Genomic DNA, 20,169 nt, shown 5'->3' on the forward strand with positions numbered 1-20,169 from the left:
CCCAATGTGCACGGCTCTTGTGGCACCAAAATGGCTACCACAGGATCCTGAGCACGCCAGGCAGCCAATGGTGGCTCCTCAAGGGGGGAGGGGACGAAAGTAACCCCTTTCGGGTAAGGGAAGTAGCCCTGCAATGGGGCTACTCAGTTCTGCGGTGGGGAGGTAGGGCTGGGATCCAGCAATTATGCTGGATCCCAACCCCCATTCCCAGGGAGTTCAGAGCAGCTTCAAGCCACACCACTCTCCTCGGACTTGTGCCACCTTAGGAGGTGGCACAAGTCTGAGGAGACCCATAGGAACCAGGGTGCCTTAGAGGGAGGTAAGGGGAAACGTTTCACAGACCTAGCCACTTTGAACACCTACCCTGCCCTGGATACAGCGCAAGCCTCTTGGCTTGACCCACCTCAGGATAGGATTGTGCCCTTAGCTAACATTCAGAAATCCTGAAACCTGCTAGGATCAAGAATATCACACTCTACTGGAAACAAAAATATCTACTGGAAAGAATATCACACCCTACAGGAAACAAAAAACTAAGGCAAATATTCCTGCCAAAAGCTCCAAAGAACCCTAACCATAGACAACTGCAATCTGCCTACAGCAGAGCCTACTTGCATCTAAATGCCAGGATAAGAACAAGAGTATTTATAGTCAGGCTTTTCTAATCAACTAGCTGCTAATCAACTAAGCAATTAGTTTTTTGTTTCATGCAGTAGAGCATGATATTCTTGCTCCTAGCGGGTTTCAGGATTTCCAGGTGTTAACTTAGTTGTATTTTTCTTTATTCCCATGATAATGCCCTACAGCACTGTTTCTCAAACTGTGAGTCGGGACCCACTAGGTGGGTTGTGAGCCAATTTCAGGTGAGCCCCCATTCATTTCAATATTTTCATGGTATGTGACTGCATTTGGGGAAAAGTTACAGATCTGTTCTTTTAACAGGCTATTGTGTATATGATAGCAAATGAGATTTACTCCTGGGTAAGTATGGGTAGGACTGCAGCCTAGGATTGTTAAATATTTTCCTGCTTGATTATGTCACTTCCGGTGAGTCCTAACAGAGTCTCATTCTAAAAAGTGGGTCCCAGTGCAAAAAGTGTGAGAACCACTGCACTACGGAGTTTAGGATGAAACATCGGATTACTATCTATTCTAGACTATCTACTATCTAAACTAAACCTGGAAAAATAATTTCTCATTAGGAGATACAAAGCTGCTGTATATAACAAGCCAGACCACTGGTCCATCTAATTTAGTATTACAAGGGGACTCTCATTATCCACGAGGGTTCCATTCCTGGACCCCTTGTGGTACCAAATTCCACATGGTATCAAATCACATAGCTTTCAGGGTCCACTAAGCTCCGAATGCGACCAGAGCTGATCTGAGGCAAGTGGAGGTTGTGGCCGAAAACATGTGTTTCATGAAAAATGAAAGCATTAGTTATTGCCTCTGGAGGCTTCAGGTTGAGCTGAATGTGGCTCCAGAGGACCCCATTGAGCCAAATCCATGGATCAAAAATCTGTGAATAAGTAGGCTCAACTTGTGGATAAGTAGGCTCAGACAGTGCACTGATCATCAGTGGCTACCCAGGATTTCAGACAGAGGTTTTTCCTAGCACACATTTATGGAGCAGCCACACGCACAGAGGATAGGATTGGTCTCTTAGTCAATTAACAGAATCCTCTTCAGAAAACACTGAGGGAGATGCCCAGTGTCTCTGAGTAACTTGTTCCACTGCTCAGTCATTCTTCTAGCCAAGAAAAATGTTTACATGGTTGCCAAACAGCTGAATTAGAAGACAAGCCAAACAACACAGACCTAGTTATCAAAGATTCCTCCTTTTTATTCCCTAGCTTCTTCAAGACCAGCTAAAGATGCTGCTCCTGCAGTCTTTGGAAAAACATCTTCACAACCTGCTACTTAATGTCTAAATAACTAATACTTTCATTTTTTGCAAGATCCAGATGAAAAAACAGGAACGTCAGAAGCAAAGGGCCTGTTCATTCATTACTTGCTGGGTTGTGATCCAGCTGCAGAGTTCTCAGAGAGGACCGACTTTCTAGACAAACACCAATCAGCATTCCAACTAGAATGTGGAATGGAAATGCTTATCTGGTTGATATACGGCATCTAGAGATTGGAAGAAGAGTACAACTCTGTTGGCACCTGTATCTCTCAGCACCTTTTGATATTATGAACTACCATTTTGGGTTGCAGGGGTCAGAAGTATCACTTTGCAGTTTTCCACTCCAGACAGGCCATCTCTAGAGGATAGGGTTATGTGATCTCTGCTAGCCCTTATGAGATTTATCCTATACATAACAGAAACAGTATTTATCCTATAGGACACTGCAAAGGAACTACCTTGTCCTCAATGCTTTACAAGCAATTGCTTAGAACTGAGGTATTCAATCTGTGAGTCCCACCTCCTTAGTGAGGCGCGGCTAGCCTCCAGGGACGTTGCCAGGCATCTGGGGAGAGAGGCTGGGCTGGGCTACTCTGCTGCCTCCTGACTTGCTGCTTTTCTGCAGCTATGAACCAGGTGGGTGGGGCAGCATGAGGCTGGGAGGGCGTGTGAAACATGGTGGGGGGAGGTGGGAGAGAAGGCTGGCTGGGCAGGCAGAGGTGCTGCATCTCGGCATGGAGCTCTTTCCATGTGCAACCTTGCCCCAAGGACTATATTTCCCAGTGTGTCCCTCACCCTGGGCATCCTGGGATTGATCAAGGCTGGAGGAGAGAAGAGTTCAGAGGTGCTGCATCTCATCAGCACAGGGGCGCTCCTGGCAAGCTTCAAAGCAGGAGGGAAGAGTAAGTCCTCCACTTAGGGAGCCCAGCCTGCATCCCTCCATCTTGCCTGGGGGGAACAGGGGTGGCATCTGCATGTTGGGTGTATGTGCCTGAGCAGCCCCCATCTTCTTTGGGGTGAGTTGTAATCTTGTTGGGTGTGGCTGCAATCCTTTCCACACTTTCCTGGGAGTAAGCCCCATTGACTCAAATGGGGCTTACTTCTGAGTAGACCTACATAGGCTTGGGGTCTGTGTCAGTTTATCCCAGGATCCTCACCTTTCTCTTTTTCCTCCCCCTTCAAAAAAGAAAAAAAGCCACTCTTGATGGCTTTGTCTCCAAAAATTGATTAAAAATAAAAATCCCCATTCCTTTTTAGCCATTCCCCTTTTTCCTCCTGCCTCCTGTGGGGGGGGGGGTTACTCTGTTGGCTGCTATTGTAAGACAAAAGGCACCATCCTAGCTAGGTCTGCTTAGAAGTAAGTCCTATTGTGTTCAATGGGACTTACTCCCAGGAAAGTGGGGTTAGGATTCCAGCCAAACAGTCTCTAGGTGTCAGTTTGAATCAGTTTGCAATTAGCAGATACACACAAAACAGTCTTCCCCTCTTGCAAATTCATCACTTCCCCCCTCCCTTTCCAAAACCCCCCAGGTGTGCTGCTAACAAACTCAGGGCACAATCCTAACCAGGTCTACTCAGAACTAAGTTCTATTTTGTTCAGTGGGGCTTACTCTCAGGTAAGTGTGGTTAGGATTGCAGCCTCAGAGTGCTGGCAGCCTTGTTTCTAGTGTATAATTATAACACCTTCATTCCCATTTTGGGGGTAACTGAGGTGTGGTGTTGGAATGGGGAGCCCTGGCCAATGGCTAAAAGGATTAGGGGAGGCTCGAGCCAGAAAAGTTAGAGAACCACTGGCTTAGAAGTTTGGAGTGGGTACACTCTGTGCAGTGAGACAGAGTAGAACAGCCAGAGGAACAAGGAATGTATTCCCACTGGTAGACACACTGTACGTAAGCTTGGCAGCACAACCAAGTAGAAGCTATAAAACACTCACTCCTACAGAGTTATTTACATTGTGCCTAAGTTGTACTAGAAGCTTTGCAAAAGTTAAGACTAGAACTGCAGTCCTATACACACTTCCCTAGACGTAAGCCCCCTTGAACACAGTGGAACTTACTTCTGAGTAAGCATGTATAGGAGTGCCCTGTCAGTCTTTGCCCAGGTCAGGCATAAGAAAAACAGGCATAAAATATGGGAGCAGAAAAAATAAGAAGCAAAAATACACAGCTATGGGGAAGGAGGGAAATAGTTTTATTGCATATGCGTTTAGACAGACAGCCCAGACAAGATCAATCCATGCATATGTCAACATACAACAAACTACAGATAACCCATTCTAGTTCATTGTCCTGAACAGAACATTTCCAATTAGAGTTAAGAAAACACAAGAAAAATGGAGGGTGCAGACTCTTAACAGAGCTCATCTCTCTCCTTTGTTTAAAAAAATCATAGGTCGTCACAAACCTGATCTTTATCAGTACTACCCAACATTCTGTAAATATTTATAAAAACAATCTGGCTGAAACTTCTGGAATGATTTCACTTTTCCATGAGTTAACAGACTAATGAGGAGACTGAGATGGTCTTCAGGATTCGTTGTTGTACATAAAAAGTTATTTGCAATATACTGTCTATACATATATACTATCTGTAGGAATGGCAGGTTCCATTTTACTGAAAAATTTGTAAGACCAATTATGATAAATTATTTGAAAGCAAACCAATATCAGAAAAACGAGAGACTGCTCCAGCAAAATGAGAGACTGCAGAGATAAAGGAGCAAATAAGCAGCCCATCTTGGGGGACTTAGTATGCAAGTGATTTTATGCTAATACCCGAAGCCTCCAAGCAAAGATGGGAGAACTGGAATGTTTGGTGGCTAAGGAAAACATTGATATAGTGGGCATAGTAGAAACCTGTTGGAATGCAGAGAACCAGTGGAATACCACAATCCCAGGCATAAACTCTATAGGAGGGACAGGGAGGGAGGTGTTGGCAGTGGGGTGGCCATCTATGTTAAAGAAGGGGTGGAATCCAGCAAAGTAGAGATTGCAGGCAGGTCTGACTCCACCATGGAATCACTGTGGGTTAAATTACCAGGCTCGAGGAGCAATGTAATGTGAGAGACCGGATTTCTTGACATGATAAATGACTGTGCTTCAGAGCAACTACTCATGGAGCCCACTAGAGGACAGGTGACTCTGAATTTAATATTGTGTGGTAGTCAGAATGTGGGTAGAGATGCAAGTGTTACTAAGCCATTGGGGAACAGTGACCATGCTGCGATCTATTCACCATGCATTTTGGAGGAAGAGTGCCAAACAAATCTGACACAAAAACCCTTGACTTCTGAAGGGTGGACTTCCCTCAAATGAGGAGGCTAGTTAGAAATAAGTTGAAAAGGAAGGTAAAGAGGGTCCAAACACTCCAGTGTGTGTGGAAGCTGTTTAAAACAATGGTCGTATAGGCCCAGTGGAAGCGTGTACCACAAGGAGGAAGAGTTTGACTAAGCCTCGGAGGATGCTGGCATGGCTAACAAGCCAAGTTAGAGAGGCTGTAAAGGGCAAGGAAGCTGTCTTCTGCAAATGGAAGTCTTACCTGAATGAGGAAAATAAAAAAGAACATAAACTGTGGCAAAAGAAATGTAAGAAGGTGATATGGGAGGCCAAGAAAGACTATGAGGAACAGATGGCCAGCAATATTAAGGGGAATAATAAAAGTTTCTTCAAATAAGCAGTAAACTTGCTAGAGAAGCGGTTGGCCAGCTGGACGGTGAGGGAGGGAAAGGGGAGATAAAAGGTGACTTAGAGATGGCAAAGAATTTAAATGAGTTCTTTGCATCTGTCTTCACAAGACCTTGGGCAGATTCCACTGCCCCTATTGCCCCTCTTGACTAAGGAATTAAGTGAAACAGAGGTTAAAAAAGATGTGTCAGACCTAATTGACAAATTAAAAAACAAAAAGTCACCAGGCCCACTGGCGTCGCTAGGGGAGTGCGGGGGGTGTGGGCCATACCAGGTGACACGCTGTGGGGGTGATGACGCGCCACGTGCCCCCACCTTTGCCCCCTGCGCGCTTACTAAGTGCGCAGTGCCAGAGCCTCAAACCTGCAGCCGAGTTCCTACCCTTCCGAAATTGACTGCAGTTAGATTTAACATCGTGCATGTGCATGAGCCTCGCGCATGCGCACGATGCTAGAGGCACCTGCAGTTGAGTTCAGAGGTGCCTGCAAGTCCTTCCAAACTCAGCTGCAGTTAGATCTAGTGTCGTGCGCGAGCCTCGCGCATGCGCACGATGCTAAAGGCACTTGCAGCCAAGTTTGGAGGTGCCTGCAAGCACTTCCGAACTCAGTTGCAGTTGGATCTAGCATTGTGTGCATGTGTGAACCTTGCACATGCGCATGATGCTAGAGGCACCTGCAGCCAAGTTCGGAATGCCTGTGAGCCCTTCCAAACTTGGCTGCAGTTAGATCTAGTGTTGTGCACGTGTGCGATCCTCGCACATGCGCACGACACTAGAGGCATTGCCCACTGCACAGAGGGGGGTGCACTGCACATCATGGGGGTGATGCTCTGGCCTCCCGCACCGGGTGACACAAAGCCTAGTGACGCCACTGACCGGGCCCAGATGGCATCCACCCAAAAGTTATTAAGGAACTGAAGTGGGTAAAATATGCAACTTGTCCTTTAAAACAACCACCGTGCTGGAGATTGGAAGACAGAAAATGTCACACCGATCTTTAAAAAGAGAAGGAGAGGGGACCTGGGAAACTAAGCTGGTCAGCCTAACTTCTGTTCAGCGGTGGAATGCCTCATCAAAGATAAAATCTTAAAACACATAGAGTGCAATCCTAACCAACTTTCCAGCACTGGCATACCTGTGCCAGTGGGGCATGTGCTGCATCCTGCAGTTGGGGGGCAGTCACCAAGGCCTCCTCAAGGTTAGGCAAGGTTTACCTCAGAGCTGCATTGCCCTTATGCAGTAGCTACGCCACTGATCCAAGGGCTTGCTCCACATACCCCAATTATCAAAAGTACATTTGGTGACAATGCAGGACAGAACCTTTTTGGTTGAAGTCACTGAACTATGGAACTCCCTATCCCTGGAGCTTCATTTGGACCCTTTACTGCTCTCCTTTTACCATCTGAGCAAGACTTTGCTTTTGTGAGGTCCTCAGTGCAAAATATTGTCCCTTCCCAGTGAGTTAAGTGATTGACTGACTATGGTTTGTTCCCTTGGCTCCTGCTAGTTGTATTTATTATTATTATTATTATTATTATTATTATTATTATTATTATTATTATTATTATTATTATGTGAGCTACTTTATGGGTCCCTTAGGGGACCATATAGCAGAATATGAATCTCTAAATAAATAAATACATACATACATATTCATGACCCTTAGTCATTCTCCAAATAATGAAAAAAAAAAACCACTCTGCCAGGCTGCCAATACTATTTCTGGGGTAGTGGAAGGGCACAAAGTATTGGTTGCTTACTTTCCACTTGCACACATGTTGCTGCTTCAGTGCATTTTTCCAGTGCACATTTCAAAAGAAAGTACTTCTTCGTAAAACATATTTAGGAAATTTTCAACCATGAGATGTGCTGGTGGCCACCAGCTTAAACAACTTGAAAAGGGGGTTTGACAAATTCACAGAGGACCAATATATCACTAACTACTAGTCATGATTGCTGAATGGAGAGAGGTGAAAAGCGGTGTGCCCCAAGGACCTGTCCTGGGATTGGTGCTTTTCAACCTCTTCATAAATGACCTGGAGACAGGGGTGAGCAGTGAGGTGGCTAAGTTTGCAGACAACACCAAACTTTTCCGAGTGGTGAAAACCAGACGTGATTGTGAGGAGCTCCAGAAGGATCTCTCCAAACTGGCAGAATGGGCAGCAAAATGGCAGATGCGTTTCAATGTCAGTAAGTGTAAAGTCATGCACATTTGGGCAAAAAGCAAAACTTCACATATAGGCTAATGGGTTCTGAGCTGTCTGTTACAGACCAGGAGAGAGATCTTGGGGTGGTGGTGGACAGGTCGATGAAAGTGTCGACCCAATGTGCGGCGGCAGTAAAGAAGGCCAATTGGGATCATTAGAAAAGGTACCAAAACGGCTAATATTATAATGCCATTGTACAAATTTATTGTAAGGCCACACCTGGAGTATTGTGTCCAGTTCTGGTCACCACATGTCAAAAAGGACATAGTGGAAATGGAAAAGGTGCAAAAGAGAGCTGCTAAGATGATTACTGGGCTGGGGCACCTTCCTTATGAGGAAAGGCTATGGCGTTTGGGTCTCTTCAGCCTAGAAAAGAGATGTCTGAGGGGGGACATAATTGAGACATACAAAATTATGCATGGGAAGGATAAAGTGGATAGAGAGATGCTCTTTACACTCTCACACAACACCAGAACCAGGGGACATCCACTAAAATTAAGTGTTGGGAGGGTTAAGAGAGACAAAAGAAAATATTTCTTTACTCAGCGTGTGGTCAGTTTGTGGAACTCCTTGCCACAGGATGTGGTGACAGCATCTGGCCTGGATGCCTTTAAAAGGGGATTTCTGGAGGAAAAGTTTCTGGAGGAAAAATCCATTATGGATTGCAAGCCATGATGTGTGTGTGTGCAACCTCCTGATTTTAGAAATGGGCCATGTCAGAACGCCAGATGCAAGGGAGGGCACCAGGATGCAGGTCTCTTGTTGTCTGGTGTGCTCCCTGGGGCATTTGGTGGGCCACTGTGGGATTCAGGAGGCTGGACTGGATGGGCCTATGGCCTGGTCCAGTGGGGCTGTTCTTATGTTCTTACAATGGAACCTAAGAGTTTAGCTCACCAAATACCAAGTATGAGGAGTCATATCAAGAATAGGCTATCTCCTTCAAACCTTGCACATGCATCCGTCTGGACATTGTGGGATACAGAATCCAAAAGAGATGTTAGGATATATTTCATTGAAAGTAATGCAGTGTGGATGGAAAAATTTGCATTTGGGGGTGCATCCCCACTTCCTTCAGCTCCAAGTAGACAACTAAGCACAACTGGATGAGGTAAGGGAAGACTGGTTCAGTTACTTCATTAACTTGAATATGTTTTTTCTTCCATCACCCCTCTTTTACACCATTTTTCAAAGGGGTGCAAAAATGTTTTGCAGAACACATCCCCTAAATATATAGGTCATCAAGGCAGGAGAAGAAAGGAGGTGGCAACAACAGCTAAGATAATCACATATAGCCAGGAGAATATAATATGCTAAGTGTCTGTCAATAAAACAACTTCAATTTGTGTATCTGAAGAACAATTCAGCAGACACTTTAGTGCTCTCATGTATTTTTGGTGAATACAGCTGAATTCTCTCATTATTCATGATCCAAATGGGACATTTTCTTCCATCCAAGAAAATAGCAATCAGGTTTTTACAGGCTGTATGTATCTTGCGAGTACAGTTCTACTTGTTACATTAGATGTAGTTTCCTACCCCCTCTGAAATCTCCACACATCCATAAGTATTTTTAGAGAGCTCTGCTACACAGAAGCTTGTTACTGTCATTCAACAGGAAAAATTATTGAACTAAATGCAGTCATGTAAAATTGCCTTAATTTTTATGCCCATTTTGTTCCATAGAAAAACCTGCCTATTCCAAGGAAAATTTAGAGCTTCCAATACACTAGGATGATTTCACCAATGCTAGTACCTTGACTATGGCACAAATTTAACAGCGCAATCCTATCTTGTGCTGGAACAGGCCAAGAGGCCTGCACTGTAACCAGTGCAAGATAAGGCCCCAAAGGGGCTCAGCCGGAGGTAAGGAGAAACTCTTTCCCTTATCCCTGAGTAAGCCAATGCAGCCCCAATGGGTCTCCTCAGACTTGTGCCATCTCTGGAGGTGGCATAAGTCCGAGGAGAGCGGAGTGACTTGAACTGCTTGGGAACAGGGGTTGGGAGCCAGCATAAGAGCTGGTTCCCAGCCCTGCCTCTCGCTCCCCGCCTGCCCACCCCCAGGACCACCCTCCACCGTCGAGCTCGGCTGATGCAAGGCTCCATCCCCAAGTTGGCGCAGAGGCTGGATTAAGCCCCTGCGGGCTGGTGTGCACCCCTGCACCAGCCCAGCCGACTCACGAGGAGGTGCAAATGTGCTTTATGGCTTGTGCCAGCCTAAGGGTAAGCTAGGATTGCACCCTTAGGGCACAATCCTATGCAGGTCTACTCAGAAGTACGTTCTATTGTGTTCAGTGGGACTTACTCTCAGGAAAATGTGGATAGGATTGCAGCCTAACAAATTTAATTAACTTTAATACTTTAACGTTAGGACATCAAGGAAGTGCCCAGCAGAACATTGCATTTATTACAGCTTGCCATGGTGTAGCTCTGAATCCAGCACAAAACAACAGCTTATCCAAATAATTGGTTCAACACACATTTCTATTGCAGTTTAGTATTTGTGGGGTGGTACTACAAGTCTCTACTTATAGAGCTATATACACTTTGTTCTATGGAATAGAGAGGTGCATTGCCACAGTTTAGGAAGGTTGCCAAGTGATGGAACACTCACAGCCCATCCTGCCATGCTGTGGTGGCACACACTGCATGCTATGGTGGGGGGAAGGGTGATCAGGAAGCCTAAAAGAAAATGCTTTTCTCCTGATGGCCTACGGGTCTCTTCAGATCTACATCAGTGATTTTACTCAAACCAAAGGTGGAGCGGGACAGGCCAGTCCAAAAATATGGGATAGGATCTGGTGTGCACAATTGCCACTGGATCCACTCCTTCCTTCCCCCAACATGTCCTCGTTCCTCCCTGAAAAGCTCTGTTTCTCTCCCCCCACCACCAGTTTACCTCCTCCAGCAGTGGTTGAGCGCTTCAGTGGCAGGCATGTAGACACAGACTACATAAGCGTGAGTCAATGACCCATCCTTGCTTGGGGTACAGAGCTTGACTTCTTCACCACAATCAGAAGTTTCAGCGTTGTAAGCCAACTGCAAGTCCCTTTGGTATTGGTTGAGCTGTTACTCATGCACTGTAACTTGCTTGTGCAACCTTCCCCCCACCCCCCCCCAAAAAAATTAAGGTGGTCTGAATATGAGTAGGAAGACACAACAAGCAGAGGGAAAAAAAGCCACAATAGCATAGGAGAGTTGTGAATTTGCGTTCGGCCCCCAAATGGTTGCACGAATTGTTTTCTGGTCAGGAAACAGAGACATTGTTTCTCAAGTCTCTCTGTTTGGCCACCCTTTTTATCCTATGCCCTTAACCAAAGTTTCTTGTGCTACGGAGGATTTCCCATAATTCCTTGTATCCTGTAGCTATTTTTTCCTAGGTTTTTTCCAATTACTTTCTTCTTCTTCTTGAGGGCAGCTTTAAACAACACTGGCATCATTCACAAGTCTTAGATGTGCACTGTTGCTAGGGAACAAGTCCCAAATGTGCCTTTAAAACCCAGATTTTAAAACACACAAGTCAGGAAAATATTGTGCTTTTTTTTCTACAACAAACTGCTTTGTATTTATGCCTTTATCTAAACTTCATTTTTATTCTTGCCAGACTCTCTGAAGGTTGCATTGACTTTGTAACCTTCGAGCAAAGGACCTGTCTGTCATTGTATCACTTATCTGTTTGTGTCACTGTGCACCCTGGTGTCGCAGCAGTAGGAACAGCCACCTTCACCATTTGAAATGGTAGGAAATTCATTGCAAACTCATTTGCCCATTCAGTAAGAATTTGACAGGTGATGGAAAAGTCAGATGTAGCAAAGGGCACTGCTTCAGAGCTTCTTTCCTCCTATCCCTCCCCCATCTGTGGCAGTCTCATCTCTTCCATTCTGAAGCCTAGAGGGTACTTGCAAAAGTGGGTCCTTTGATCTAGGTTCCATCTCCTCCAGGAAAAAAACTGTTGCAATCATAGGAAGATCATGGTTTATCTGTGACACAATTCCAGAGACTGAAGCCAAATTTGTAATAGCCTACTGATGCCTAGCTTTCTAAAGTTCTTTGGCAGAGGCAACAAACACGTGAACACAGAGCATCGAATGGAGAATGGATTTGTAACGGTAAAAGATCAGGAAGCAAAAAACAGAAATAAACAGATAATTTTCATAATGGTGGAAAGTAAGAAAGGAGTTTTTCCAAGGATCTGTGCTGTACTGGTGCCTTTTTCTTTGTTCATAAAGGATCTGGATTTCAGGGTATGCAGCAACATGGCTAAATTTACAGCTGAACCCCAACTATACAAAGTTGTAAACACCAAATGGATTGTTAAGGTTTACCTTCTACGAGTTACCCTGCAGAAGGAAACGATCCCTGAAGAACGACAAGTTCTTCGTAGTTACCCTGCAGAAGGAGACGATCCCTGAAGAACGACAAGTCTAGCATTTCATGTGAGCACAATGTTTTAAAAGGCATTCTCAAAAGGTAGGAACATAGGAACAGTGATTTTGCCAGGAACTGGTCCCAGAAAATTGGTACCAGCCCTGTTAAACAGGGGGAGTTGAGACATATGAGACCTGTGAAAAAGGCACCTCTTCAGGCTTTAGAGATTTTACCAGAAACCACCCACATATTTTTCAAGTCTATGTTTATGGCCATCAGGGCTAAAAGTTTGTTTCAAAACATAAAAACTCAGATTTGTTGGATTCTATTCTGTGCAAAAACATCCAGTTCATGTCTTCCTCCCCACACCCCCTCCCCAATCTATTTTAACTGTGAACACGGCAGAGACCTAATCTTTACTAGGACCCTCAGATGTTACAATATAAAATAATTTGCAATAGCAAAAGCCCACTAATCCACCTACTTTATAACATACGCCTAAAAATTGGCAGTTTCTACCCACTTCTTAGCACACCTCCTGTCAGTCATTGGGAAGAGACCTTGTGTTGCTAGGGTTTCATTTTTTCCCTTCCTTTTACACAAATTATCCTACAGAATATGCTGTGAAATATGTTAAATAATTAAAATTAAACTGTGCTTGTTTAAGGAAGAACAGAGTACATTTTGCAGTACAGTAAGTTATTTTTGACTTGCATGTTTGCTCATTCAGGAAACAACTCACAACAGATGTCTGCACTGAAAAGTAGCACTGTTAATGCCTTTTTGTTTTCTCTTGGCTCAGCTTGGGGCCTAACTGCTGCAAGTTACCGTACTTATTTTTTTTGCCCTCTGCAGAGGGATCACAAATGGGGACAGGCACACTCAAAGCTAGTTCTCAAATTTTACTGTAGACAACTGCAATGTTACATTCTGTTTGTCTGAAGACAACTATCTTAATCATTTACCAAACAGTGGTTGCATGGATTCGAAGTACTTATCAAGTTATTTTAACAGTGCACTCCCCCCCCCAATCCATTCCATGGCCCTGCGGCGGGAGTACCCCTGACACCAGAGAGATAAGCCATGCCCCCAGTGGAGACGGCCGGCAAGAAGGGTCCCAGCCAAAGACCCCAGGGGACCCCAGTATGGGATGGGATTGGGGGCAGGAGGATCAGGGAACGCAGCCGTCTGGTAGGAGTGGTGTGACACCCGCAACTCACCCCTTGGCCAAGGATTCTGGCTGGAGGCAGCCACAGAGCCACTATGCAACCGCTCCTGGTGGTGCCTAGCCCCCTCTGGAGGGCAGGAAGCCCTGAAGTCTCATCCCTCTGCCTCACGCCTGCCAGTACATGAGTCAGGTGGCACACCAGCGACCCGGCTGGTCCAGGGAAACCCAAGGGGACCAGCAGGAGGAGCAGGTGGACCCGGGCACACAGGGCTCTGGTTAGGGATGGGGGACGTTGTGGGAGGCCAACCCTTTGGGGAGAGAACACCTCACACCTCCTCCAGGATATCTTGGGGTGCCCCAAAGGGGGGGGCAGGTCTGGCACCAAGACCTAGGGCAACCACAAACCCCACTTGAGCTATCAACCACATCCAGCTGAGGGCCAAGCTACTGGAGGTCCCGCTGGCCAGACGTAGGTGAAGTTGACTCCATCCTACCTCATCGTCCTGAACTCTGCCTCCAACAGTGCAGGGCCTCCTGTTAAAGTACCATCCCATGAGACAACTATGACTACTTACCTGTTGAACTTTTTGGACTCTGCACCTTGTGTCCAGATGTACATTAACACACTACTGTCTTTTTGAACTGAGAACCCAGGCCCGGGTGAGTTAACATGGATCTGATGAATGTTAAGAATCTAACCAGAATGAATCAGCTCTATCAAGCAAGTCAACTACCCCTTTGGTTTCTACCGCAGCGGGGTAAGTTCCATGCACCTAAAGTGCGCCCCCAATCGACATTAGATCCCCTGGGGGAGGGGCCAGGTCCTGCCATGGACGTACAGTCCCTTAAGAATCAAGTATCATTTTTGCCTTGTCGTGGTCACATCATATCTATAGAACAGGGGGTGGCCAAACTTGCTTAATGCAAGATACACATACGATAAATTTCAGATGTTTGAGAGCTGCAATACTTAAGAAGCTTTTAAATTCTTAAATATATTTACTCACGACGAATATCACACTCATGTTCTATTTCAACAGACTCTCAGATTACACCCAGTAAATTATAAAGCTTGAAATTTTCTTATTTACCTTTTATATTGTGATGTAAAAGCTCAACCAATATATTTCCGAGAGATGCCATTCCCTTGCAACTGGCATTCAGACATACTCTACCTCTAAAACCAAGATGATGCGTATACCCATCATGGCTTCTGACCTGTGATGGACTTTTCATCCATAAATCTGTCCAATCCCCTGATATAGAAGATGCCTCTCTAAAGGAGGGCTGCCCCCCCTTCATAGTCATTGTTTGAAAGGCATTCATATAGTGGCAAACCTAAGCAAAACTGTACTTGTGGCTGGGACAGTTGTTTTTTTCCTTAATTTTAGCAATATTTTAAATATTTTTCTTCCAGTCTTGGCACAATTGGTGCTCTCTCTCTCTCTCTCTCTCTCTCAGACAGGCTGGCAGCCACACACACACACACAAAGAGAGACAGTGAGAGTCTGGTTTTTGTTAAAGTGTTTCTGGCTTTCCAGGTTCACATAAGACTTCAGTCAATTACTAAAAACTACTAAATTACTAAAAATCTTAATCACTTTCCACAATCATGCTTATCAAATTGAACATTAAATAAACACCCTGCACAAACCAAAGAGCCCAGTGCAGCCAGAAAACAGCATCCTCTTATTCAGTACAGCCACTGCATCAGAAAACACAGTCCTTACAGAACAATCCTATGCATGTCACTCAGAAGTATGTCTCATTGAATTCAGTGGGACTTACACAATTTCCTGGAAATATATGATTGCAGCTGGGCAGCCAAATTCTAAGCTGCACTCATGCAGAGACCGCATGGCCTGTGCTGCATCCAGCACAGCTTAAGAGCTGGCTGGAAGTTCCCTCAGGGTAGGTGGATATTATTTCCCTTACCCCATGTCAAGCCCCAGACACCTCTATGGGTCTTATCATTTAGTTATTTGATTTTTCTCTGTAAACCGCTTTGTGAACGTTCAGTTGAAAAGCGGTATATAAATACTGTTAATTAATTAAATTAAATTATCAGATCTGCACCAGGTATATACTGGCACTAATCTGGGAAGCCTGGTGTAACGCCGGGAGGGCTAGGAGGGGTGTTAAGATATTGCATAGGCCTGCTCCACTTGTCCTGTCCCATCTCAGGACCACTCTGGCCCAGGTTCCACCCAGCCCCAACCAAAAAAAGCCCTCCCGCCTCCTATACACCCTTCTCCCTATGCCCCTGTGACACCCTATGCAAACTTAACTGTGCCAAACGGCGCAGGGTCCAGATGCGATGCTGCCGAATCAACGCAGGACTAGCCAGCTCACAAATAGCTGCAAATTATGGAACATTTGCAACACTGAGCTGGCACAGGGATGGCCACATTGACTCAATAAAGGTTAGGATTAAGCTGTAAGTCTATTACACCAGTAAACTGTTCTGCTTCTGCCACGACACCTCTACTGTGCATCAACACTCTATGGAACATGTTACATGTTTTAAAAGAAAAAGTTGCCAAGGTTAAATTCTTCTTTTTTACAATATCTAGTACAGCAATTTTCAACCAGTGTGCCATGGCACACTGGTGTGCTGTGGGAGTTAGGGGAGGGTCACTTATTAGTAGGACCATTGGGGAATATGAGCCTTTGACAGCAGTGAGGTGTGCCTTGTCAACTCTTAAAAGATTGATAGTGTGCCTTGACAAATTTAGTGCCTTTGTCATGAGATAAAAAAGGTTAAAAATGGCTGATCAAATATAAGAAAGACACCTTCCACAATGACATCACATTACATGCCACAAATGAAAGAGACACAAAAGAGTAATGTCTATCTCCTAATGTCTAGTTTGGCCCCAATATTATATGTCTGGAGGTTTATGCAAATTGTTCTCCCTACATCTTCCTTACAATCAAGAAGACAGGGAAAATGAATCTTTAAAATGAAAGATGAAAAAGGGCCTGAGCAAGAGCTATAGCACTTCTTACAGGGGCAATGGAAACATCTATTCAGGGTAAACAGAATATTGTAAGGATGCTCCACTGGTCTTACAGGGCTGCTCATTCACCGCAACTTCCCAATGTTCAAGAGAGTGCACTCTAGATTGTAAGAAGGAACATATCTCAACCATTTTTCTGTGCTTGTTATCTTGACGACATCCCCTGAAAAGGGGTCATCTGGATTCAAAACCCAACAGATCTTTTAAAATAGTGCAAAAATTAAAGTGACCACACATCCAGAGTATAGAGCCAGATATATTTTGTATTGTTAGATGAAAGTTTAATTGTGCAGCTGGTTTGGACTTTGTCTCACCATAGTAGTAATTATTCTAGATAATTCTATTACAGACTAATCTTGCCTGTACTGTAAAAAGCACTGATCAGAAGAGGTCTGGCTTTAACTTGTTTTAGACAAAGCCAGTTCTTGCAAAGTTTATCTTAGCCTGCAGAGCCCAATATTCTTACAGATGTTTTACTAGAATGGTATCTGTCAAAAGGTACTGACCTAAATGAGTCAGCAGTCAAAACTCCCAGAGTGTCCTGTACCAAATCTCCAGTCATTTCCCTCAGCTCTGTATACCATCTAACATGTCAGATAGGTGCATGCACAGACACACAAAATCATGTTTATGGAAATGAAATTGTCATGGCAACAGGAAAGGTCTCAAGTATTTTAAAAATAGAAAATTAACAAGATCCATTTATGAAATTTAAAATCCAGTTAACACACCATTCCCCTCCATCACACACACACAACACAAAGCAAACAAAACCGGTTTGCAAGTACACAATTTAAAACTATTGCAATGAGGAATAATGCTGCGGGGTAATTTAAAGTTTACAGATGTGATTGCAATGGGAATACTGATTTATTTACACCTTCACACTTTATTGAGTAAACTTTCTAACCTAGTTTGGAATGGTGATTCACATTGATTACTATTGTGATTTCATTCAGGAATTTCCATCCGAAACTTTTTCCCCTTGCTTTTTACAATTCTATTAATTTGCACTTGGTTCCAGTATTGTGGTGTAGCAGCACTTTTGGTTAGTGAAAACAGATAACAAAACCTGTCAGATTCTTTAGAATATGTGCCAGTGTTTGTTAGGCTATAATCCTATGCAGGATTATAGGAGGAAGCCCCACTTAACACAGAGCCCTTTAATTTTTGTAAACAGGCAGCAATTCAGACTAAAATGGTTATTTGAACCAAGCTATTTTAAATTGTTAAAATAATCCATAAATTCTTCGTGTAACTCAGACTAAACGACTGGCACATCTGGAGCACTGGTGTCGCTAGGGGGGTGCAGGGGGTCCGGGCCGCACCAGGTAACGCGCTGTGGGGGGGTGATGTGCCACGTGCCCCCACCCCCTGCATGCTTACCAAGCATGCGACATTACAGCCTCAAACCTGCAGCCGAGTTCCTGCCCTTCCGAACTCGGCTGCAGTTACATCCAGCATTGTGCGTGTGCGCAAGCCTCACACATGCGCACGACGCTAGAGGTACTTGCAGCCAAGTTCGGAGGTGCCTGCAAGCCCTTCCGAACTCGGCTGCAGTTAGATCTAGCATCGTGCGCGAGCCTTGCGCATGCACACAATGCTAGAGGCACCTGCAGCCGATTTCGGATGTGCCTGTGAGCCCTTCCGAACTCGGCTGCAGTTAGATTTAGCATCATGTGCATGTGCGAGCCTTGCACGTGCGCATGACGCTAGAGGCACCTGCAGCTGAGTTCGGAGGTGACTGCAAGCCCTTCTGAACTCGACTGCAGTTAGATTTAGCGTCGTGCGCGTGCGCAAGCCTCACGCATGCGCACAATGCTAGAGGCACCACCCACTGCACAGAAGGAGGTCCATTATGGGAGTGACGTGCTGGCCTCCCACACTGGGTGACGCAGAGCCTAGTGACGCCACTGATCTGGAGTTTTATAATCTTACAGTCAGGAGATTTTTGACTGCTACAAATACATGCAGCTTCACAGATAGCTTGGCCATTGCAAGATATTTGTTGAAAATATTAAAAGTAACCCAAAGAAAACACGTACACCAGGCTGGGTTCAAAACCTGGCATTTCATTGAATGAAACAACACAGTATGTAAAACTAATAGGTTGAGGGCCCAATCCTAACTGTGCGCTATGCTGGCAGAATGCATGTTCCACTGGCATAGCATCCTTTGCAGATATTGCAAACATAACTCTGCCAGAGAGCACAGCCTGGCTACCACTGTAAGTGGCAAACAGCAGGGTCTGTGCGGTGATGGATGCTAGATACCTGCCGACTCAGGTAAGGCTGCACAGGGGCTGGGGGAGAGACGGGAGAGGTGGAATTGGGTGGAGAGTCAGCAGAACGGGGTGGTGACAGGGCAGGAAGGACTCAGGGAAAGGTGGGTTCTGTGGCAGTGGCGCCTTCCAAATCCTGACCCTCTTCCCAGACCTGATCTGCCTTCATGGATCAATGCAAATTTTTGTGCCTGTGATATTCCTGGCGCAGGTTCAGATTGACCCACTGGACTCACAGAGGTTTATCTCAGGTCAAGGGAACAAATGTTTTCTTACCCTGAGGAACCCTCCTGAGGCTGAAACTACCCCATAGGTTTTAGCAGATGCCATGTTGGTGACAATGCATTGCTGTGCGGGTAGCTGTGGTGGATTGGCTGACATTAGAACAGCACATTCAACATAACCAGCTACAAAGTGAAACCGAACCAAAAATTCACTTAGGTGCATCCAATATACATAATGATTATTCTCTCCCCTCGGATCAAAGACATCAAATTCCAAAACAATTTTACAAATAATCACAGACATTGCATATCATAAGTCTCTCAGATAGCTTGCAATTCTGGATATCACCAACTTCTTTACTGTATACTTCCTCATGGTAAATCAAGAATAAATCCAACCATCTGCCTGAGAAACCCCAATGAAGCAGGTTGCTCAACAAGCCCACTTCCTGGCAAAGGCATAGTGGATTCAGTGTCTGTCTGCAGTAGGAGAGATAGTATCCTGAAATGTCTTGGAGATGCTGTTTCAGCAGTCCCTGCTGTGGTTACCCCACTAGTCCATAACAGTTTGATATGATGGTGCCAAACTGATTCAGGTGATACTTGAACAGTATAAGACAAGGGTGGCCAAACTTATAAGAGCCACATACAATAAACTTCAAAAGTTTGAGAACCACAGGAGAGATGTTTGGGAGCCATAATATTTAGGAAGCATTTAAATTCTTCAATATATTTACTCACTATGAACTTTAAACTTACATTTTAATCCACTGGATTCTCCATTTATACCCAGTTGTAAAGTTTTGAAAACTTGAGAGCTTAAGTAGAAAATTAGAATTTAGGGTTAGGAAATAACATCAAGAAATTATGGGAGAGGTGGGCACTGAATCTGCCTAGAGAAAGGCAGATGGGATGCCTGCTTGACTTTTCTCTTGGACTTTGACTTTAAGGTCCACAGATTTATGGCTATAAAGCAGGGGTCTCCAGACTTTTTGGCCAGAGGGCCACATCAAATATCTGGCATGGTGTCGAGGGCCGGAAAAAAATAAATACCTTAGAGATGGAACTTAGATGACTGAATAAATGAATGAATGGGCACAAATTTCCAGGATTTCTCCAAAGACCAACACACACCACAAAATGAAGCACACACTCAAATGGACCCCCATTCCCCCACCTCCCAAGCAGCTTACTTAAATAAACAGGAGTAAATACTTCAGAACCAGTACATCCCCGGTAACACCCAGAGCATGAGGCCAGGAAGGCCTCCATGATCCTCAGAAAGACTTTTAAGACCTTCAGAGGGCACAGAAA

At 44.8% G+C, this 20,169-nt stretch overlaps 1 protein-coding gene across 2 annotated transcripts in view; it reads right to left on the reverse strand.

The window, feature by feature from the left end:
• Positions 1-20,169, reverse strand: part of STUM (stum, mechanosensory transduction mediator homolog) — a 63,076-nt gene that overhangs the window by 22,490 nt on the left and 20,417 nt on the right. The gene's annotated exons all lie outside the window — the stretch shown is intronic.

This window comes from Tiliqua scincoides, chromosome 1 (genome assembly GCF_035046505.1).
Source record: "Tiliqua scincoides isolate rTilSci1 chromosome 1, rTilSci1.hap2, whole genome shotgun sequence".
NCBI lineage: Eukaryota > Metazoa > Chordata > Lepidosauria > Squamata > Scincidae > Tiliqua > Tiliqua scincoides.